Raw genomic sequence first — 24,535 nt, 5'->3', positions numbered from 1 at the left:
GATTGTCTCTGCGCATCTATAAAAAGAAAATTAGGGCAGCCCCGGTGGCGCAGCGGTTTAGCGCCGCCTGCAGCCCAGGGCGTGATCTGGAGACCCTGGATCGAGTCCCGCATCGGGCTCTCTGCGTGGAGCCTGCTTCTCCCTCTGCCTGTGTCTCTGCCTCTCTCTCTCTCTCTCTGCGTCTCTATGAATAAATAAATAAAATCTTTAAAAAAAAAAAAGAAAATTACTGAGTCATTCAATGTAAATTCATTAAGTGCCTACACATATCAAATGTCCTGGGGGTCTATAACAGTAAGTGATATAGTTAAATACCAAGAGTTCAGGGGAACAGAGGTATTACAATTAGCCTAGAGGATTGGAACTTTCTAGAAAAGAGGAATCAATTAACAACCGCAAACATCTCATCTACTAAGCAGACATAATCTCTGTAGAGGGTGGACATTACAGGCTTGATGATATTAACAGAATGGTTTATCTAAGATCCATTTTGTGTTAAGCTCTGGGCTAGGTGCTTTATGTTTGTTTTCTGAACCACACAACAGCCTGATAGGATTTCTTCCATTATTTCCAATTTTCAAATGAACAGACTGAGCCATATAAATATTAAATTCTCACAGTCATTGTCAAAGGTGAGACACAAATTCTCCAGATTTAGTGCCCATGCTTGTTCCACTACACCCCCCCCACAACCTCCCCAGACAACTAAACCATGCATACTAAGCAACCTTCTGATTTAATTTGACTTCACATGTAGGAAAAATTGCTCTAATTAGGTAATAAAACCTTACTTATAATAAACTTATTAGGTCTGAAGTATATTGAATATTGGTTATGTGCCAAGACCTGTGCTAAGCATTTACATGCACGAAGAAGATACTGTCATCTCTATTTTACAGGAAAAAAAAAAAAAAAAAACCTAAGACATAAAGAATGTAAATTTGCTTTGAGGCACACAGCTAGGAATAGAGAGAGCTTGTGCTCTTAATCATTCTACACACTGCCATCTAACATATACTGTACTGATGTAAACAGAATTTATTCATTTAAATAATATTTAGTGAGCACCCGCGCCATGTTTTGGGGCTTGCTGGGGGAATGCCAATGAAGTATAGGACCGAGTCTCTGTCTTCCAAATATTTACAATTTAAATGAAAAGTCTCCATATACACAGTCAAATGTTAAGTAGCAGTTGAGGTTTGTATAGAATTAAGTCCTCAATTGATGAGTGCGACCAATAAGAGATTTCAAAAAAGGGGAGTTCACTGAAAGCCTAGACAGCGATGAGGTGAAGGGTGACCAGGACCCAGCAGAAGAGAGAGAACATTCTAGCACAGGAACGAGCATGGTGTCCTGGAGGATGGGAACCAACTGACCCCCACTCCATGAAGGGTTATCATTTAAAGCCATTGGATCCACAGACAACTTCCTTCAGAGGCTCACCTCAGAAACTCTAAGGTTTGGAAGAACCCCTCTTGGGACTGCTACTTCTATGCTCTTTCCAATTCATCATCAAACAAGAAAGTGCCAACAAGGTACCATGAGCTTCTGTGTTTGAGCCCCATTATCTCCTAAGTTGCTACCCACTCCAAGGAGTCAGGCACCAGAGGACTAAACTACTGGAAGGTGAAAAAACATGTCTTGTTCCTCACCATACCCCAGCACCTCTGAGAAAGACTGCTTCTTGCACAAGCTCAGTAGATGTTTACCAAACCAAAGAGGAAGGACCCTGCACAGACAGCTGTCAGAAGGGCCCTGAGGTAACAGCCTGAAAGGGGCCAGAGTCATCTCCCCTGAAGTCAGCGTTCTCATAAGGATATCGTGAGGATCACATTCACAAATGCATGTGAAGTACCTAGCACAGGCCCATGGGGTACCTCAGTCATAATCCAATACAAATAATACAATGCTACTAATAAGGTAGTGTCCTTCTTCTTGCTTAGTCAACCAGGCCTCCTCTCTTACTCTGCTACTATGGTTGGCAGGTGGCGAGCACATTTCTAAATTAGATGAGACTTTATTTACCAAGTTGGTATAGTTCTATCATAATCAGTTCCTCCCCAGCTTCTTCCTTCTAGGGCGATTTCTTTTTTTTTTAAAGATTATTTATTTATTTATTTATTTATTTATTTATGATAGACACACAGAGAGAGAGAGAGAGAGAGAGAGAGGCTGAGACACAGGAGGAGGGAGAAGCAGGCTCCACGCCAGGAGCCTGACGCAGGACTCGATCCCGGGACCCCAGGATTGTGCCCTGGGCCAAAGGCAGGCGCCAAATCGCTGAGCCACCCAGGGATCCCCCGATTTCTATTTTAAAATAAATTGCCAAGCATTTCTGATGCAATTTTCAAACCTATATGAAACACAGGGAACCCCTAGGTACCCATCACCTAACCTCAATACTTACCAACATGAAGCCAGTCTCACCCCATCTGTATCACACTTACTTTCTCTAGCCATCCTCAACGAGATCATTTGGAAGCAAATTTCAGGTGTCATGGAATTTCATCCAGAAAAACTTTACTACTGTATCTCTAAAATACAGAGTTCTAACATAACCATTTCTGGTCATATTAGCACATCTAAAATTGTTAGTGATGATTCCTTTGGATGCAAAGGCCAAACAGCATAAAAATTTCTTTGATTTTCTCACACATTATTTTTTACAGCTTTTTTAAAAGTCATGATCTAAACAAGGTCCAGACATTGAATTTATCTGATGTTTTTCCAGTTTCTTTGAATCTATAGGTTTTCCACCTCCTTCTTTTCCCCTCGAATAAACTGATTTTTCAAAAATATTTAATTAATTAATTAATTTGAGAGAGAGTGTGTGTGCACAAGCTGGGGGAGAGGTAGAGGGTGAAGAAGAAGCAGACTCCCCACTGAGCAGGGACCCCAAAGCAGGGCTCGATCCCAGGACCCTGGGATCATGACTTGAGCTGAAGGCAGAAGCTTAATGGACTGAGCCTCCCCGGGGCCCCTCAAATAAACTGCTTATTGAAGGAACAGAATAATTTGCCCTGCAGAGGGTCTTACACTCTAAATTTTGCTGATGCTTCCCCATGATGTCATTTAATGCACTCCTTTAACCCCTGGAACATCTTATTGTACCAGAAGCAAGGAAGCTGTCAAAGACTTCTTCTGGGGTTGTGTCAGAAGGACACAGGAGCACTGGCCAACGGTGGGATATTTTGAGAGTCAAACAAATAAGTATAAAGAACTGCAGCATATTGAGATACATCAAGTATGACAATATCCACAGGTTCCTAGTCATGCTCTAAAAATAGATCCATTGCTCACCTTTGAAGGATGTTAAGGAAGCAATCATCTCTTCTGAAAATGAGTAAATAAAAATAAAGAATCAAGCATTTATTCTACCTTTCCTGTATGAATTGCATCTCAAGGTCATCAAATAATCCATGAGAAGAACTCCTGCTAATAAATGGAGAGATGATACAATTAAATATTGCCATCTTGCAACCACTAGTGAATAAAGTATTTTTTAAAAATGATTATCACTGCTAGAACCATAGGTGAAGAGCTGGAGGGAGCTTCCTAATGAACCTATCAGGTTGATACTATCTGTCAACAGATATTGTCATCACAAAAAGAGAAGCCACCAGGTATTCTGTGTCCTTGATGTGACACAGTAGGAAATGTGTAGCTTATGAAGTATTTATGCCAAAAAAAATAAAAACTGAATGTGATCAAGCCTTTATATGCCTTTAAACCATCAGTTTAAAAGGTGGTTTGTACTTTAATATTTATTCTTTTCTTCCAAAATGAGTACATGCTACATGAAAGGCCAAGCAAAATCTTAGGCATATGTGAAACCTCCTAATGGTGGGTGCAGTAAAACAGTGGCCAACGCAGACCCTCATGATGATAAAATCATTACCTCCCTGAGGTTAGAACGGCTCTGCGCATGACAAGTGAAAATTGCAGAGCAGACAGGGCTTCAGCCTTCTGGATGTGCATGGAGTATATAAAAAATATATATATTTAATACATATATTAATATAATATATAATATATAATTAATTTTAATATATATTTAAAATATTTTAAATATATTTTAAATATATATATTTTGCTCTAATCTATAAAATCTATAAAAATATATAATATATAATATAATTAGTTTTAATATATGTTTAAAATATATTATATATATATATATATATTTTTTTTTTTGCTCTAATCTAGAAAATGAACTTCTAGTCACACAGGCCATGCCTTTAAAATATATTGTTACTGTGTTCAGGAAAATGCAGTCAGCTCGGCAAGCTGGCCCGTGCCAGCAGGATCGCGGGTCAGGAGCCCCTGCCCGAGGAAGAGAAGTGGAGCGCGCGGGACCTCCGACCCGCCTCCGGGACAGGGACCCGCGCAGGCGCCCGGCGAGCGTGGGTTTGCAGGGTTGAAGGTGGGTGTGTGCGGGGTGGGCCGGTGTGGACGCGGGTTGGCGCGGGTGTGCGTGGGTGGGGCGCTGGTGGGCGCAGGTGTGAGCTCGGGCGGGCGCGGGTTGGCGCAGGTGTGGACCGGGGTGTGTGCGGGGTCAGACGCGGGCGCAGGTGCGCTGCGGCGGGAGCTGTCAGGGGGCCGGTGCCATCGGCGGGGCGCTGCTGGGTGCTCCCCAGGGCGCGCAGGGCCGTGCGCTCGCTGCTTGCCTCGTTATTTCTTTAATCCTGTTCATATTTATAAGCCTGGATCCAAAAACCCGAGAGCCGTAGGCTTCCTCCCATTCTCCAGTATCGAAATCTGTATTCCTGAGCAAGGGCATGCAGACTCGGATGTTATATTAACAGATAAATTACCTATGTTTTGAAAACCACAATTCTCAAAAGTTACCAGCTGGCCGGCAGTTCCTAACATTTTGCACATTTAATTGGAGGTGTTTAAGTACTTCACTTTCCACTTAAGAACACTGATACTTAACTTTTTTATTTATTGTAAAGATCACATGAAAAAACATGAATTACAAGGAATGAAATTACGATACAAAAATGGTCCCTAGGTTCTTACTCTAGAGAAACTGTAAAAATTTTAAGGTACAGGACGATTTCAAAGTCCACTGATTCTTTAATTTACTTTCGTTTTCATATGCACACGATCAAGAGCCAAATAATAGTTCACAAAACAAAACAAATAATAGTTCACAAATAATTGTGGAAAAGTTTTAATTGATCCCAAAGAGTAGAAGTCACATATTTTCCTGCTCTAAAGTCTGCCACAACCCGACAAATCAGTAAGTTCCAAGATATATCCTGGCTTTTATTTGGGTTCTCTTCGCCATTTTCATGGAAAGATGGTGAATGTAATTTCCTCTTAATGGTAATATTTAGCCTAGGTTCTGTGAACTCATTTTTTTCTTTTTTTTTTTTCTTCCTTCCTTCTTTTTTTTTTCAGTAAGGTGGGAGACACATTGGGGCTGAGTCTGAGCATGTTTGACTTGTATGTGTTGAATCCTAACAGCAGTTTTCTTGCTTGGGATGAAAAATAAAGGATTAGTCTCTTGGTTTACTATCAGCTCAGGGCAGAGTAATTATTCGAGGCCTGACATTTAATACACCAGTGATCACAGATACTGTCACTGAAAGCTTTTCCAACAAAGCAAGAACCAAAAAACCTTACAGCAGTGTCTAACTTTCATTCACATAAGTGGGGAGCCATGAGGTGAATATAAACATAGCCCTGTGGGACACTATCAGGTGTCCCTTTAACACAAGGGAAAAAATAGCAAAGCAGAGAGAATCATCTATATAATAAGTAGGGCCTTACACAGTGCATGGCACATCCAAAGGCAAAGTGAAAGTCAGCTGGGAAGAGTTGTTCAAGGTAAGTTATTTTCCCCAACCCCGGGGGACCCAGCCTCACAGGAATAGTGTCTGTGCTACCATCTCCAGGCAAAGGATAAATTGGAATTAAAGGATGAAGGTAAGACAAATTCTTCCATATGTTATATCTGCATTTTTTTTTCTGCTAAGATGCTTTCCCCTTATCTCTCTTTTATAAAATAGTCTAATAGGATTTGTGGGAGGGGAGGGAAAATATGATCATTATGTATAGCAGCTGTCATTTCCAGCTCGTCTTCTACCACTTGGTTAGTGGCACTTCCACCAAAATATTATTAATTACTTGAACCCACTCATTATCTTGTCGTTGAATTTGTTTTGACAACTATGGGGAGATATTCCTGGGCTCTGCATCCAACCAATACCATATTGTTAAAATGTCAAATGTGTATTTCACAAGCAACTGTTGCTAAGGAGTTTTGTTTAAAAACGTAAAAAAAACTATCGTTGGTCACGGATCATCCTTGACATGACATCAGTACGCTGGGAATGGTTTCCCTTCCTCCAGTACATCAGCAAGCCTGGCAGCTGCTCTAGGTCATGGCCATCCCCTCTTCTTCTTTGCTTCCGATGTCCTAGTGCACCGCTAGGACTGCAGGATGTGCTCTGAGAGTGTTTGCTAAACGGACAAAGGTTCATGACTCAAATTAATTCAGTTTTGTTATAAGCAGTGGGCAATGCTGAGAAATGATAGCATGCAACTAAAAAGAATGCCTTTTAAACTTCAGCTCTGCAAAGACTGTGGGAGGAGAGGAAGGTCCTACCCGCCCCCCAAAAATAAAACTTGTTCTGAAAAATAAATAGAAAGAGAACCCAAACCTAACATGGAGAAAGGAGATCCTGTGCTTGATGTAATGTGGCCCCCTGTCCACGAGGAACTGGTTATCTTGGAACACAGGAATAATGCTTCTCTTAGAGTCCCTTAAAATAATTGGCTTTTAATTACACCTAAGTAAATACTTATTTTGCTGAATTAAATTTTTAAAAATATTTTACTTTTCTATTCATGAGAGACACAGAGAGAGGCAGAGACATAGACAGAGGGAGAAGCAGGCTCCCGGCAGGGAGCCTGATGCAGAACTGGATCCCAGGACCCAAGGGATCACTACCTGAGCCAAAGTCAGATGCTCAACCACTGAGCCACCCAGGCGCCCCTGGATTAATTAATTTTGTAATAAACGAGTCTTAATATATTCCAGTGCAGGACATTATTCTCCGCCTGATGAAGAAAATCTTTCTTGTTTATGACAGAGAGCCTGTAGTACTGAAGTACTCAGGCTGTGCTGAGTTCTTGACATGCAAATAAGTCATCAACTTTTAGAGCTGGAAGGAATCTTGTAAATCTCATGCTCCAGCATCTTCAATGTAGAAGGAATTGAGACCCAGAGGGGACTGAGGACATTCACGTAAAGAAACAGAAGGTGATCAGAGTGCCCTAGCCAGAAACTCTAGCTCCCGTCCTGGTCCTGAGCCCTGAGCCCTGAGCCCACATTAATTATCCTTTATTTATCTCGGTGGGTTTTTTTTTCCCTTTGCCAAACTTTTAAAATACAAATTTTAGAGAATTACTGAATAATAACAATAATAAACAGCTACAGAGTGTCCTCAGATTCATGGAAGCATTTTAGGCATTAGATGAAAAATCATGGTCCCTGATAGAGATTGAATTTTTTGAGACAACTACATAAAGGAAGAAAAACATAAAAGGGACTTTGTTCAACTTGCTCAAATCAAGCCTTTTTGTTGTAATCATGCAGACCAACATAAAACGATCAAACTCTATAGTCAAATCAAGACGTTGCTCTAGGGTGTAGAACAGTCATTTTCAAACTGTTATTCTTAGAATATTGCCTGGAACCCTACAACGGGTAACAGATAAAAGTGGAGCTACCAGGTTTGAAGTTGAAAAAGAGAGTTCCAGCAGCTCTCCTCCTCTACCTTCCCATACTGGAGCCTCTGTGGCGCTGTTGGAAAAATCAGCAGTGTAAAGGAAATTTCTAGAAACAGTCAGAATTCAGCCCAGATGGTGGTGGTGGAGTCGTCGCCAGGCGGTTTCGTGATGGTCACGACTGGTTGGCTCACCACAGCGTGACAGGTGAGCTCATGCCACTCTGTGAGGATAAGTTTCAATACCCTCATCTTCCCTTTTTTTCAAGTTCTGTATGTTTTGCTTGCTCTTTTATTCTTTATGGCAGGGTTTTTCACTGTCAGGTATGTGTGTGAACATCACTTGGGGAAGCTCACTGAAAACGCAGCTTGCCAACTTCCATACCTATGTCAACTTCAGTGGTTCTGGAGTACAGTTCATCAGTCTGTGCTTCTAACAAGTACCTCAAGTGAATTGGAGACCCCTCTTGAGAAACTCTGCTCGGAAGCATCTAATGACATGCCTTACAGGTGGCACTTATATGTCATACCTATTTCCCTGAGTTTAATGTGATTTTTACCATATTAATTTAAAAGGGGCTTCATGTATTCAGGTCCTAATGATTATGCAAATTATCACCACTAATTAATAAGTCCAATAATGTGTATCATTAAATTGGGATGGGGATCCCTGGGTGGTTCAGTCGTTTAGCGCTGCCTTCTGCCCAGGGCGTGGTCCTGTGGACCCGGGATCGAGTCTTGTGTCGGGCTCCCTGCATGGAGCCTACTTCTCCCTCTGCCTGTGTCTCTGCCTCTCTCTCTCTCTCTCTCTCTCTCTCTCTCAGTCTGTGTCTCTCATGAATAAATAAATAAATAAATAAATCTTTAAAAAAATAAAAATAAAAAATAGCTTTCCTGTAAGCCAGTTACACAACATAATGGGAAAATGTCCAATTTAAAATAGGGATCCCAGCTTGTATATATTTTAATAATAATAATATTATTATTATTTAAGCAGCCACTGTGTACCAGGAATTGCCCATATTATAGATAGAGATCAAGAAACAGAGAGGTAGGGGATTCCTGGATGGTTCAGCGGTTTAGCGCCTGCCTTTGGCCCAGGGCGCGATCCTGGAGACCCGGGATTGAGTCCCACATCGGGCTCTCTGCATGGAGCCTGCTTCTCCCTCTGTCTGTGTCTCTGCCTCTCATGAATGAATAAATAAAATCTTAAAAAGAAAAAAAAGAAAGAAAGAAAGAGAGAGGTATAAATGACTTGCTTGGAGTAAAAAGCAAACAAATGAGAACAGCCATACCAAATAATTGCCAAAAGACAGAGCTGGCATATATTTTTCTCTACACAGGTTATAACTGGAGCAGTTAATACCAAGGACAATGCACCTTTAAAGGCAGGAAGTTGCAGATTGCATAGCTTCTTCAGACCTGTTATTCACTCCAAGTACTGTGCTAATTTTGCATTGTAAAAACTCATAACTGGAAATTAAGAAAAATATATCTGTTTGTTATGCGGGACAAAGACCTTTGCAACTCCCCGCCAGGAGTACAAAAATTCCCCCAAATTACCTGCCAAGTATTTGAAGACAAATCTAAAAAGTTTGCCAGGCTTCTTTTTCTCCCCTACAGAATAATCGTCGCAAATAACTCACAATGGATGCCTCTGTTCGAACTTCGTGCAAGTGCTTGCTTTTTGAAGTCTTTCTGCCTAGCTATGCGTTGAATTTCCAGATAGCTACTGTGACTCTTCACCTTAGCGACCAACCTAGCCATTTTTTCCATTTCCCATTTCTTTTTTTTTTAAATTTTTATTTATTTATGATAGTCACAGAGAGAGAAAGAGAGAGAGGCAGAGACACAGGCAGAGGGAGAAGCAGGCTCCATGCACCAGAAACCCGATGTGGGATTCGATCCCGGGTCTCCAGGATCACACCCTGGGCCAAAGGCAGGCGCCAAACCGCTGCGCCACCCAGGGATCCCCCATTTCCCATTTCTTAAGTGATATGTACCTTGTATATGGTTTTTGCTCAATACTTTCCTACCTGGACAGATGGAAGGGTGAATGGACAACCTGATTCTTCATGGTGTTCTTCCTGAAATGGGCAAGGGGTCAATCATCAGAATATCCAAGAGGAGTGGTCTCTGAGTGTGAAGAAGCTGACCTAATTTGGTCACCATAATGGAAAGTGTAGCATTGGAAACGATCTTATTGAGAAAGGTGGGTAGTAGAAAGGACAAGGTAGTATCAGCCTCTACAAATTTTGGTGTTTGGTTGACTCTCGTTCCTTCCATTTGTCTCTCTCATCTGCTTACCCATGCTCACTCAGCTCAGCTGTGGTAACAAAACTCTTGTCCTGGATTTACTGTAATGCTCCTGATTAATTGTTTCTGATGGATCCTTGCACTTTTGGATTCAAAAATTTCATTTAATTCATAGAAGGATAAAGTAATTCCTAATGGACTGGTATTACAACTTCACAACTCTTACCATGTGTAAGAAAAATGAAGATCTTGGAAGTATTTTTCATAATATCTTTCCTTGGAAGTTTCTTCTAAAAAGTGCATCATGTGGCACCTGGGTGACTCAGTCAGTTATGTGTCTGACTCTTGATTTCCACTCAGGTCATGATCTCAGGGTTGTGAGATGAAGTCCCATGTCGGGCTCTGCATTCAGCGAGGAGTCTGCTTGAGGATTCTCTCTCTCTCTCTCTCTCTCTCTCTCCCCCTACCCTTCTCCCCACTTATGCACTCTCTCTTTATCAAATAAATAAATCCTTAAATAAAATAAAATTAATTAACTAAATAAAAAACATTTAAATAAAATAAAATAAGAAGTGCATTGTAAAATGGCAATGGGAAGATGGACATCCTTCCCACACATGACATACAAGTGTTGTCTTCCTTCACTTTCCTTGTGAATGTATTAATGCCACTGAATTGTATACTTAAAGAGGGCGAATTTTACGTGAGGTGAATTTCACCTCAAAAGGAAATAATTCAGGACACCTGGGTGGCTCAACAGTTGAGCCTCTGCCTTTGGCCCAGGGCATGATCCTGGAGTCCTGGGATTGAGTCGGGCTCCCTGTGAGGAGCCTGTTTCTCCCTCTGCCTGGGTCTCTGCCTCTCTCTTTCTCTCTCTGTGTCTCTCATGAATAAATAAATAAAATCTTTAAAAAAAAATGAAATAATTCACCTCACATAAAACTCACCATTTGAATCATCTTGAAGTGTATAATTCAGTGTTTTTCAAAGCACATTTACAATGTTGTACAATTAATACCATGATATAATTTCAGAACAATTTCATCATTCTCCCCGCAAAAAACTCATATCCGGGGCACCTGGGTGGCTCAGCTGGTTAAGCGTCTGTGTTCAGCACAGGTCATGATCCTGGGGTCCTGGGATCAAGCCCCATGTCAAGCTCCCTGCTTGATGGAGAGCCTGCTTCTCCCTCTCTGTCTACCACTCCCTTGCTTGTGCTCTCTCGCTCGCTCGCTCTCTGTCAAATAAATATTTTTAAAAACCCTCATATCCATTAAAAAGCCATGATTCCCCATCCCCCTGCTCCAGCCCATGACAACCACTGATCTACACTATGTCTCTACAGATTTGCCTCTTCTGAATAGTTCATATACATGGAATCACAATATATGACCTTTTATATCTGGCTTTTTACACTTTGCATAACATTTGCAAGGTTCATCCATATGGTAGCTTGTGTCAGTGCTTCCTTCTTTTTTTTCCCATGAAAATCGGGCTTTTATTCATTCATTCAGCATTCATTCATCTAGACGCTGTTCTCACTGATGAGGTCCCTACATTTCATTGAGCTTAGATCTTAGTGGAGAAAGACAGACAAGGAACGACGTCAGATGGCACTGAGGCTCTGTAGCTTGTCCCGGGAGAAAGGGACTATACGGCTTGTTTCCAAGTGATGGAGAACTCTGACAAGATGACATTAAGGGTGAGTGCCAAAGGGTTCAATGGAGCCAGTCAAGCCAAGACCAGAAGAGAAAGTATTTCAAGAAGAAGAAACCCTGCGGTACAAATTAACTTGGGATGTTCTAAGTACAGAGAAAAAGACAAGTGTGTCTTAGCATCTAGTGTGCAAGGGAGCACCTGGTAGAGGCAGAGGTCTGAGGGGCAGGAAGGAGCCAGATCATCCAGTGCTTGGTAAGCTTGGATGAGAAATTCGGATTTCATTCCAAGTGAGATGAGAAAGCACTAGAAGAGTCTTCATGATGTGATCTGCCATTTGGGGACTGGGTTGTAGGAGAGCAAAGGGCTTCCTCTCTTTTTATGGCTGAATAATATTCCACTGTATGGATTTATTGCATTTTGTTTATCCATTTGTCTGTTGATGGACACTGGGGTTGCTCCTACTCTCTGGCTATTATGAATAATGCTGTTATGGAAATTCATGTCCTGGTTCTGTGTGAATATATGTCTTCAGTTCTCTTTAGTACATACCTAAGAGTTGAATTACTGGGTCATGTGGCTACTCTAGGTTCAACCGTTTGAGGGAATGCCAGACCATCTTCCACAGCAGCTGCTCCATTCTGCATTCCCACAAGCAGCATATGAGGTTTCTGATTTCTCCAAATCCTTGCCAACCCCTGCCGTCCCCCCCTTCCCATGTTTATTTTCATTAGAGCCATCCTAGCGGCTGTGAAGTGGTACCTCGCTATGGCTTTGAATTGCATTGCCTTTATGATAAAGGGTGTCAAGTGTCTTTTCATGTACTTATCAGTCGGTTAGTTCCTACTTATCCTTTAGGTTCACCTTCTCAAAAAGGATTTTCCTAAGAACCTATCAAAGGAGAGAAGATTTGGGATGCCTGGGTAGCTCAGTGGTTGAGCGTCTACCTTCAGCTCAGGGAGGGATCCCAGGAACCTGGGATTGAGTCTTGCATCGGGCTCCCAAGAGGGAGCCCTCTTCTCCCTCTGCCTATGTATCTCTATCTGTGTCTCTCATGAATAAATAAACAAAATATTAAAAAAAAAAGGAGAGAAGATTGATTCTCCTTCTTACTATGCGCTTGTATTCTGTTGGTATCCTTCAGGATACTTACCACATTCTATTATTATTTGGATAGCTGTTTACTTTACTTTGCCAGGCACAGTTTCTGGCACATGGTAGGGGTTCAATAAATATTTATCCAATGAATAAATCAATCAGGAGAGTAATGAGACATGGAAATCAAGCAATGTGGTTGCCAATTGAGAAACTGTAAGAAATACAGGAAATTGGCCAGATAAAGGAGCTGATGCAGTAAAAGTAAAGGGTGGGTATGGGGTTAGCAGGAGAACTCACATGAACACTGAATCAAGTATGAGAAGCAAGCTTAACCTACCAGGACAAAACTAGAGAAAATATATGTTTAGTCTTAAAAAAATGCTCAGACTCTAACTTATCAGTTCTATTTTTATAAATTCATCCTGAGAAAACAATCAGATATGTAGAAACATTTATTTATATATAAGGATCTTTATTGTGGCATTTTATTTTGTTTTATTTTATTTTAAAGATTTTATTTATTTATTTATTCATGAGACACACACACAGAGAGAGGCAGAGACACAGGCAGAGGGAGAAGCAGGCTCCATGCAGGGAGCCCGATGTAGGACTCGATCTCAGGACCCTGGGATCACAACCTGAGCCAAAGGCAGACACTTAACCACTGAGCCACCCAGGCATCCCATTTATTGTGTCATTTTAAAAAAAGATTTTATTTTTAAGTAATCTCTACACCCAGCAGGGAGCTCGAACTCAGAAACTTGAGATCAAGATTCAGATACTCCCTAAACGAGCCAGCCAGGCATCCTTCTTGTAGCATTTTTTTCACAATATCAGAAAGAAACTCCATAAATGCCCCTTGATAAGAAATGGTTACATAAACTCTCCACATGGTGAAATACTCTGCTGCCACTGCCACTGAGAAAACAAAAATCAGAATATGAATTATTCAGAAGAACTGATTGAAAAAAATGTTTTAGGGACCCCTGGGTGGCTCAGTGGTTGAGCATCTGCCTTTCACTCAGGTCATGATCCCGGGGTCCTGGGACTGAGTCCCAAGTCAGGCTCACTGTAGGGAGCCTGCTTCTCCCTCTGCCTATGTTTTTGTCTTTCACGAATAAATAAATAAAATCTCATATATATATATATATAATATATATATAGAAAAAAATTTATAGGGATGGGCCAAGGACACAGCCCTTGGTCTGAAGGAAGGTTCCTAGGAAAAGGTGAAAGGAAAAAAATTAAGAAAAAACATTTTAATTGCATTTATTTGCTTATTTTTTATTTAGGGGAGAGAGAGAAAGAGTACAAGTGGCAAGAAGGGCAGAGGGAGAGGGAGAAGCTGACTCTGCACTAAGCACAGAGCCCAACGTGAGGCTCGATCTCACCACCCTGAGCCTACACCAAGAGTTGGACACTTAACCGAGTCCCCGAGGCACCCCAAAATTAAGAAAGATTATGATTATTGAATCAGAAGTTAGATAGACACAGTTAATAAGAAAACAATCTATTTTTGTAACATGGTTAGCCAAACTTAAAACTGAAAGCCCAAACAGTAATGACCTAACTCATCATTCAGATGGATGCCTCATGAGCACCTACCACATACCAGGTGCCGTCAGGCGCTAGGAACACACTACCACAGGTATGTGAAGACACTGACACTAAAGTTGAGTGAGGGAGACAAAAATTAAGTTATCAATAACAATTGGTTAATTACAAGTACACAAAATCCTGTGACAAGGGACAACAAGGTGTTACCAGACTATAGTAACAGATCTGCCCAGACCTTGAGGAGAGGGAAACAACACAACCTGAAATCCAGAGGAGCTGCAAGCATTTTCAAGACAATAGGAACAGGGTAGGGAGAGGAGGAAAGTGTGTTCCAGGCAGTGGGAACAGCAGTGGGAACAGCTGTGAGGTGGCAAAAGTCCAATCTGACTGAACAGTGGGGGTGCGGTGAGTGCAGATGCAGAAGGGGGCTGGCAAGACCAGCAGGTGTCAAGTCATACAGGGCTGGTGGACCATGTCCACGGTTAAGCCTTGGGACTTTGTCTTAAGAATGTAGACATGACTCTAAAAAATTAAAATAAAAAAGTGCATGTGTCTTTTTGATGAGTGACATGGTGAGGGGTCTTCTTCTCCCCAAGAACTTCTTGGGAAGTTAGTCTGGCTTTTGTTACATGGTCTTGCTCCCTCAAATTTATTAAACCAGGCATATCTCACTCTAAATTTCTAGCAGGCCCCTTTTTATCAGATTGATTTTACAGTCTGAGATGGTTATGGCAAGTATTAGCTTTTAGTTCTCAAAAAGAGCAAGTATTTCCCCTCTAGGAACATTCAAAAGAACACTTGAACAGAATCAAATGGCTTTTCAGATCCAGAGGAGACATGTAGATAACCCCAAAATGAAGGTTCAAATATTCTCCTTTACAGACTTTGGGAGACCACCACCTTTTTTTTCCTCCTTTGACTTTGTGACCTGACTAATGCCTGTCCCTGCCAAGGGCTAACACAGTTTATTTTGTGAGATGAAAAGCCAATGTTCTTGGCATGTTTCTTCAGCAACTCCCAGGTCTTCATACCTTGTCTGTCTTCTACCTACCAAACATTTTAGGTGACCAAATGCTTACCAGAGGTAAATGTCCAGGTAGAAAATGCTTTTGAGATTTTCTGATGAAGTCTGGGTTTCCCTTCAGACCTATAGCTTTTAATCAAGGTGATTTTTTTCCCACCAGGGTACATTAGTCCAGTGTCTGAATCATTTTGGATTGTCACAACTTAAGGAAAGTGGTCCTACTGGCATTGCATCTAAGGGATAGAGGCCAATGATGCTACTAAAAATCCTACAATACACAGGATAGGCCCCTCATCTTGTCCAAAATGTCAGTTGTGCCGGGGTAGAGACCCTGTTTTAAGAACAAGCGAGTGGGGATACCTGGGTGACTCAGTGGTTGAGTGTCTGCCTTTAGCTCAGGTCATGATCCCAGGGTCCCAGGATCGAGTCCCACCTTGGGCTCTCCGCAGGGAACCTGCCTCTCCCTCTGCCTCTGTCTCTGCCTCTCTCTCTGTATCTCTCATGAATAAATAAATAATATCTTAAAAAAAAAAAAAAAACAAGCCAGTGATCTTCCAGCCATGGAAATGGTGCATTTTCTTCCCTTCCCCTTTTAAAATATCCTTTTAACTGACCTAGAGGGCATTACACTAAGTGAAATAAATCAGAGAAAGATAAATACCATATGATTTCACTAGTTTATGGAATCTAAAAAAACCACAAATGAACAAACAAATCAGAATCAGACTCATAAATACAGAGAACAAATCAGTGGTTGGGGGAGGGGAAAGGATGAGGGAGGTGAAGCAGATGAAGGGGGTTAAGAGGTATAGACTTCCAGTTATAAAATAGGTCAAGGGGATATAAAGCACAGTATAGCGAATATAGCCAATAATATTGTAATAACTTTGTCTGGTGACAGTACCTAGACTTACAGTGGTGAGTGATTCAATGTACGTAAATATTGAATCACTATGTTGTACACCTGCAACTAATATACTGTACGTCAGCTCTTCAATTAAAATAAATTAAACAAAAAAAAATAAATTAAACATTAAAAATATCCTTTTACACAGAAATACAATGTGGTTTAACAACAACAAAGTAGGGGCACCTGGGTGGTTGAGCATCTGCCTGCAGCTTGGGTCATGATCCCAGGGTCGGGGATCGAGTCCTGCATCTGGCTCCCTGCATGGAGCCTGCTTCTTCCTCTGCCTGTGTCTCTGTCTCTCTCTGTGTGTCTCTCGTGAACAAATAAAATCTTAAAAAAAACAACAACAAAGTATTATGAGGAGTCCCACTACAAAACATTCCGGAAAAGGCAAAACTATGGTGACAGTAGTAAGATTGGTGGTGGCCATGGGTTGGGGCAGGGAGAGGCGTGAATAGCCAGAGCACAAAGGGTGTTTAGGGCAGAGAAAATACTCTGTATGATACTCTAATAGTGGATACATGTCATGATACAATTATTCAAAAATAGAATGTATAACATGGAGGGTGAACCCCAATGTTCACTATGAACTTTGGGTGATAACCATGTGTCAGTGTAGGTTCTTCAGTGGTAACAAATGTACCATCTGGTGGTAGATGCTGAAGGAGATTGTGCCTGAGTGGAGGCAGGGGGCATATAGGAACTCTCTCTCTGTGCTTGCTGCTGAATTTTTTTGCGAATCCAAAATTGTTCTAAAAAACAAAGGTCATCTTTGGGGCACCTGGGTGGGTGGCTCAGTAGGTTAAGCCTCTGACTCTTGATTTTGGCTCGGGTCATGATCTCCTGGTGGGGGTGGGGGTGGGGCCCACACTCAGCAGGGAGTCTGCTTGAGGATTCTTTCTCCTCCCTTTCCCTCCTCACCACTCAAGCACCCTCTCTCTCTAAAATGAATAAATAAAATCTTAAAAAATAAATAAAAGTCATCTTTAAAAAACTAATTGGAAAAAACAAAACAACATTTAGGAAACTTGGTGGATTTTCCACTCTGACATGTTATTTAAGAAAAGGAGATATTTGAAAAAAAAAAAAAAAAAGAAAAGGAGATATTTGATTTTATTTTATCTGTTTAAAGACGTTTTATCTTTGGGATTTTGTTTTTAAGAATTTATTTATTTGAGATTTTAAGATTATATTTATTTTTCTAAGATTTTATTTTATTTATTTATTTTTTAAGATTTTATTTATTCATTTATTTATATATTTACTCAGTTGAGGAGAGGGACAGAAGGAGAAGGGGAAGCAGACTCCTCGAAGTCTACAGAGCCTGACACAGGGCTCAAACCCAGGACCCTGAGATCATGACCTGAGCTGAAGTCAGATGCTTAACCGACTGAGCCACCCAGGTGCTCCAACAGAAAAGGAGATTTTTAAAAATTTGCAGCTAATATCATAATTAAATTTATCTTTCACTACATGTTTTGAAAGGTGTGTCCTTGTGAAAGGCAAGATTCCAGGGTCAAGGCCTGAGTAGGATAGCAGTTCCTGTGTATGGTTGGTGGAAAACTTTCTGCAGGATTTCCACAGTCTTTACTTGAAGAAAAGTGTCTGGGAAATCCTAAGTTAAATAGTGTGAAGTCTTTTAGGTTTTTATATTTTTTTTAATTTTTCCTTTCATAAAGAACCCCTTGGAGCCTTCCAGATGCTAATGTTCATTGTGAATTCCTAAGGGGGTTTACTGTAGGCTGCATTTCCCAGACTTCTATGACCCTAGAACTCTCTTCTTAAGGAACATCTCAGGGGCCTATTTTGGACTGTAATGAAGATCCAGGAGGGGCATTCAGGTTGGTGAACAATGCGGTCTTCCTGGCTCAGGCTTTGCTCCTGTCCCGTTGCCTTGTCTGTATGTCCCTTGCTTGCTTGTTTGGGCTGCTGCTCTCACTGCCTCCAACAAAATCATCCCCATTCCTCCAGGACTCAGAGGGCAGTGCTCATTGTAGGGTGTCCCCAACAGAGGGACAGCCCCATTCTCAACAGTGTGGCTAGAAGAGCCTCCCTTCATGGCCTCCTGGCCCCATCCCACAAGCTTGCCATGCCTACCTCGTGAGCACTGAGCATGTCTAGCTGCCTCTGAGAATTTCCTTCTCTTCCCATTATAGAGGAAATTCAAGTCCTTTTCATGGTGTTGGGTACATGTTCCAAGTCAGCTTCCCTAGGTCTCCTCCTGACATTCCACCCTTGACTGCAGTACAGGGGAGTTCCTGGGTTTTTTGTAATGAGTGTGCTTGTGCTATTCTGGGTCTTTCTTTCCCGGCAGCCAGCAGAGCAGGTGTTTTTCATGGAACATGAGAGCTGCCAGGATCCATGTTGCCTCCCCCCTTGTGCACTACACTTGTGTCTGGGCTGACAGCTCTTGCCAGACCTGGAGTTTTCTTCTCTATCCTGCTTTTCCCATTGTGTGAAAAGATGAAGCAATCTGTTGGATCCACAAGTTTCTCTTCGTCTTGATAGGGGGCAAAGGACTTCGGATCTTTGTTCTCTTAATATTTCCAGTGGAGTATCCAGTCAACCTCCTTGGAAGTACTGCCCCCAAAGACTAAGTAATATTTGAACATGGCTGTCTTCAGTGTTTCACTCCATCAAATGCTTAGGAATGGGCTGTATGGCAGGCACTGCGCTGGGCACTGGGGGTAGAGGATGAATGAGAGACAGTTTGCACCTGGAGGCTGAGCCAAACAAGGAAAAAAGCAACTTCAGGAGAGTGAGAAGGTGCCCTGGAGGATCTGTGCACAGGGGCCCAGGAGCTCCAGGGAGGAGCAGCCCACCCTCCTGGCAGTCTTGAGTGGGCCTCCTCCCTCCCTACCTCCCCCGGAGCAGAGGCTCTGAGCTGAGTCTACAGGACTTTGGCCAGAACTCCCAGCGTCATGCATTTCCTTCAGGTTACAAATTATTGTTATTTGCAACTTGTTTTGAATAGCACTTGTTAATTGGCAGCATTTTCCTTATTTTCATCTTAAGATGGTAAATAATTTACAAAGATCATTTCAGATACTTAAAGTTATTCTTTTTTTAAACTTTGAAATTGGCATTGTTTATTTTATTATTTTTTTAATTTTTTATTTATTTATGATAGTCACAGAGAGAGAGAGAGAGAGAGAGAGAGGCAGAGACACAGGCAGAGGGATAAGCAGGCTCCATGCACCGGGAGCCCGAAGTGGGATTCGATCCCGGGTCTCCAGGATTGCACCCTGGGCCAAAGGTAGGCGCCAAACCGCTGCGCCACCCAGGGATCCCCGAAATTGGCATTGTTTAAAGATTTTATTTATGCATTTGAGAGAGAGAGCACAAGCAGGAGTGAGGGGCAGAGGGAGGGGAAAAAAAGCAGGATCATGACCTAAGCCAAAGGCAGATGCCTAACCAACTGAGCCACCCAGGGGCCCTTCAAATTGGCATTTAAAAGGTTGATCGGTTATTTGATTACACTGTAAGTTCATGCACTTAAACTTAGTTAAGAATTTCATTTTTGTCACTTTATAGCTATGATGATTTAATCGCTTTGACGAATTTTTGACTATTTAAAAATTACATTTTGGGTTATATGATCTGAAAACAAGGTATCAATAAAGGTAGCAAATCTTCTTAAAGAAAACAAAAACCAACAAAGATTTCAAGAATTATGGCTTAGATGGATGGCTGCCATTGCTGAAGTGCTCATTTTGGCAAAAGTAGAGAGGTGGAGAAATCTATCAAGATGTCTTAGGAGCCAAATGATAATAAATCACGTTTGTTTGACATCTTAGAGTTTACAAGGCATTTTTGCATGTATTTTTTTGTTTGCTAGTGACAATGATCTTACAAAATTCTGGGGAGATTGCTGTTCAAACATGGCACAGACAACACAAGTTGCCATCTCTGCTGCCTCCTGAAGCTCTACGGATGACAAAAAATAAATCTACAGGGTCAGAGAGAACAGAAGAGAATGTAACAGTGGATGAGAGGTAATAATGCTTTTTGTGAATAGGGAAATCAGATGAAGCATGGTGGTTCACATAAAAAGGGAGAAGCAACAGAAAACCCAGAAATAAACCCGCAATTATATGGTCAATTAATCTTCAACAAAGGAGGATGAATATACAATGGGAAAAAGACAGTCTCTTCAACAAATGGTGTTGGGGAAACTGGACCGCCACATGCAAGAGGATGAAACTGGATCACTTTCTTCCACCACACACAAAAATAAACTCAAAATGAATGAAAGACCTAAAGACCCAAAACCATAAAAATCCTTGAAGAGAGCACAGGTAGCAACATTTTTCTTAGATATGTCTCCTGAGGCAAGGGAAATAAAAGGAAAAATAAACTATTATGACTACATCAAAATAAAAATTTTCTACACAGTGAAAGAAATAGACAAAACTAAAAGACAACCTAGTGAATGGGAGAAGATATTTGCAAATGACATATCTGATAAAGGATTAGTATCCAAATATATAAAGAACTGACACAGGTGCACCTGGGTGGTTCAGTTGGTTAAGTGTCCAACTTTTGATTTCAGCTCAGGTCATGATCTCAGGGTTGTGAATTTGAGCCTAGTGTCAGGCTCCCTGGCTGAGCATGGAGTCTGTTTCAGATTCTCTCTCACTCTCTGTCCCTCACCCCCTCCCTGCATACACACTCTCTTTAAAGAAAAAAAAAAACTGATACAATTCAGTACCCAAAAAACAGATTATTCAATTTAAAAATGGGCAGAAGATGGGGCACCTGGCTGGTTCAGCTGGTGGGGTGTGTGCCTCTTAATCTCAGGATTGTGGGTTTGAGCCCCAAAATGGGTATAGAGATTGCTTAAAAATAAAAACTTTAAAAAAAATGGACACAAATATTTCTCCAAAGAAGACATACAGATGGCCAACAGACACATGAAAAGATGTTCAAAATCACTCATCAACAGGGAAATGCAAATCAAAACTACAATGAGATATCACCTCACACCTGTCAGAATGCCTAAAATCAACAACACAAGAAATAACAAGTGTTGGTGAGGATACCGAGAAAGGGAAATCCTCAGGCACTGTTGGCAGGAATGCAAACTCATGCAGCCACTCTGGAAAACAGTATAGAGGTTCTTCAAAAATTAAAAATAGAGCTACTCGACAGTTCAGGAATCATACTACTGGATATTTACCCCCAAAATACAAAAACACTAATTCAAAGGGATACATGCATCTCTATGTTTATAGCAGTAGCATTTATAGTGGCAAAGATATGGAAACAGCCCAACTATCCGTTGAGTGATGAATGGATAAAGAAGATGCGGTACATATGTACACAATGGAGTATTACTCAGCCATAAAAAAGAATGAAATCATGTCATTTGCAACGACTTGGATGGTTAGAGAATATGATGCTAAGTGAAATAAGTCAGTCGAGAAAGACAAACACCATATGATCTCACTCATACGTAAGATTTAAGAAACAAAACAGATGAGCAAAGAAAAAAACAAGAGACAAACCAAAAACAGACTCTTAACTGTAGAGAACACACTGCTGGTTACCAGAGGGGAGAGGGGGATAGGGGAAATAGGGGATGAGGAGTAAAGAGTACATTTATTGTGATGAAAATTAAAAATAATAAATAAATAAATAAAATGAAAAAAAATTTTAAAGAGAGAATCACCAGATCAGAGGAGGGTCTGATGTGCTCTGCAGACATCTCAGAAAGTCTCAGAGCTGGGAGAGGCCAGCATCCACTGAGTGAAGCTGACATTGGAGGAATCGGTTCAAAGTCTATATAAGACTTCCCGCTACGTTCCTTCCCTTTCTCCATAAAGCCAGATGAAGCTCCTCCTCCCTACCTTACCCCAGCCCCCACTCCCAGGGGTACAGAGGTTGATTTCTGGAAAAATAGCAATGGAGAGGCCCAGACCCAGGAGAAGGTGGCGTCCAGGAAGACAGGGGTGAGGCCCTGAGTTGAGAGCCCAAAGGTTTGTGTGAAAGTGCAGCCTAGCCAATCCCCACTTGCTCCCCCTCTGCTGTACACCAGCCTCAGCCCATTGTCAGGCAGAAGAATGACTCTCCTTGGAGAAGCTGTTCAGCTAAAACACTGAATTACCAGCCAGGAGAAGTGGCCCTGTCACCCCGCCATGAAGCTCAACATTACCAAGGGTAAGCCATGTTTCTTTTCAGCTTTGTAGCACATCACCCTGTAATGCAAAAGGCTGGACAAGGACTGTTGGACGTCTGAGTGAAGACCCTGCTATGACAAGCAGGAACTAAAATAAACGAGTAGGAAAACATTGGAGAAAGAGAAGGCAATGCCAGAAATGGGGCCAAAGATACCGCCAGAAACTAATTGGAATTCTCAGAGAGAAAAGACAAAATGAGAGCCAATTTTTAAGAATGAAGAAATTTCCCATAATGTAGAAAGAGGGGCAACAAGGAAGAAAAGATTTTATTTTATTTTATTTTTAAGATTTTATCTGTTTATTCACGAGAGACACAAAGAGAGAGACAGAGGCAGAGACACAGGCAGAGGGAGAAGCAGGCTCCAGCATGGAGCCCGACGTGGGACTCGATCCCGGGTCTCCAGGATCAGGCCCTGGACTGAAGGCGGCGCTAAACTGGTGAGCCACCATGGCTGCCCGGAAGAAAAGATTTTAAAACCAAGAGGAGCAGAGCATCCCTGGTGGCACAGTGGTTTAGCACTGCTTGCAGCCTAGGGTGTGATCCTGGAGACCCTGGATCGAGTCCCAGGTCAGTATCTCTGCATGGTGCCTGCTTCTCCCTCTGCCTCTCTCTCTCTGTGTCTCTATGAATAAATAAAAAATCTTTAAAAAAATAAAACCAAGAGGATTAACTCAGATTAACTCAGGTAACCCAATAGCCAACTAATAAGGAAACAGAAAGAAAACAGAGAGAGGAGAAAGAAGTAATAGACTTCTTGGAGTAGGAGAGCAGCCCTCTAGACTCAAAGGACCTACCCAGGAAAATAAAGGAAAACAAAACCTACATCCAGTCCTGTCTTCATGCTGTTTCAGAACACCAGGGATCAAGAGAAAATACCAAGAAAATCTCAAGAACAGTAACAACAAAAGTGAGTCTGAGTCTCACAGTATGATTCTAGAATCAGAATGGCAGGGAAATTCTCAAGAACAGCATTGTATACTAGAAAAGCCAGAGAGCAATACCTTCAAAATTTTGAGGAAAAAAGATTTTCAACCCAGAATCCTCTACTTCACCCAAGCACAATCAGATGACAGAATAGAATAAAGACATTTTTGGCCATATAAGCTCTCAACACTTCCCTTTCTTGCACTTCCTCCCTTAGGAAGCCACTAGAGGTTGTGCTCCACCAAAATGAAGTGGTAGCCCACGAAGAAGTAGGGTACCAGAGTCAGGAAAAAAAGGGGCACCTGCCACAGGAGAGAGGCAACAGGAAGCTTCAGGACAGAGGCCACACCTAGAGAATGCACCTGTCCGCTGAGGCACAGGAGGCCAGAGGCTCTAAGAAGATGGAGTCTAGGGCATTGGAAATGGATGGGTAGACTGCATGGTGTATTTAACCACATAGAAGATCTTTCTGTGGGCTTTGCAATCTAGTTGGGGAGAGTAGCAGGAAGAAGTGGTAATGATATGAGAAATGGAGAAAGTGAGAAATAAAAAAGGGAATGTAGGGCAGCCCAGGTGGCTCAGCGGTTTGGAGCTGCCTTTGGCCTGGGGCGTGATCCTGGAGACCTGGGATCGAGTCCCATGTCCGGCTCCCTGCATGGAGCCTGCTTCTCCCTCTGCCTGTGTCTCTGTCTCTGTGTGTGTGTGTGTATCTCTCTCTCTGTGTCTCTCATGAATAAATAAACAAAATCTTAAAAAAAAAAAAAAAGAAAGAAAGAAAGAAAGAAAGGGAATGTAATGGCCAAGGGTCAATTGGCCCAACAGTGAATAGTACTTACGTGGTAGTAACGATAAGGCAAAAAATAAATATTGGCTTAACCAAGATTTTGATAGAACTATATCTGGGTGATTGAGGAAGTAGAAATGAGAAGGAGGAATAACAGAAGATAGAATTGTAATACAAAGTCAAATTATAATATGTCTGAGATGGACACCTGTATAAGCATATTAATTCATCTGTAGTTATGAATAGGGAGAAGAAACTGCTAGAAGAAAGGAAAGAGAGGGGCACCTGTGTGGTTTAGTTGGCTAAGCATCTAACTCTTGATTTTGGCTCAGGTCGTGATCTCAGGGTCATGGGATCGAGCCCTACATCAGGCTCCACACTGGGCCTGGATTATGCTTAAGATTCTC

General features: G+C 41.7%; 1 long non-coding RNA gene across 1 annotated transcript; it reads right to left on the bottom strand.

The window, feature by feature from the left end:
• Positions 1–5,361: 5,361 nt before the first annotated feature.
• LOC119872544 lies at positions 5,362–9,824 on the bottom strand. The gene is made up of 2 exons (XR_005362241.1): positions 9,776–9,824; positions 5,362–6,471 (listed from the first exon to the last, which is right to left on the bottom strand). It is a non-coding gene; the product is annotated as an uncharacterized LOC119872544 (long non-coding RNA).
• Between the last annotated feature and the right edge of the window lie 14,711 nt (positions 9,825–24,535).

Source organism: Canis lupus, chromosome 7 (genome assembly GCF_011100685.1).
Source record: "Canis lupus familiaris isolate Mischka breed German Shepherd chromosome 7, alternate assembly UU_Cfam_GSD_1.0, whole genome shotgun sequence".
NCBI lineage: Eukaryota > Metazoa > Chordata > Mammalia > Carnivora > Canidae > Canis > Canis lupus.
The sequence above is the reverse complement of the archived record's forward strand: the minus strand, read 5'-3'. Positions and strand labels throughout refer to the sequence as shown.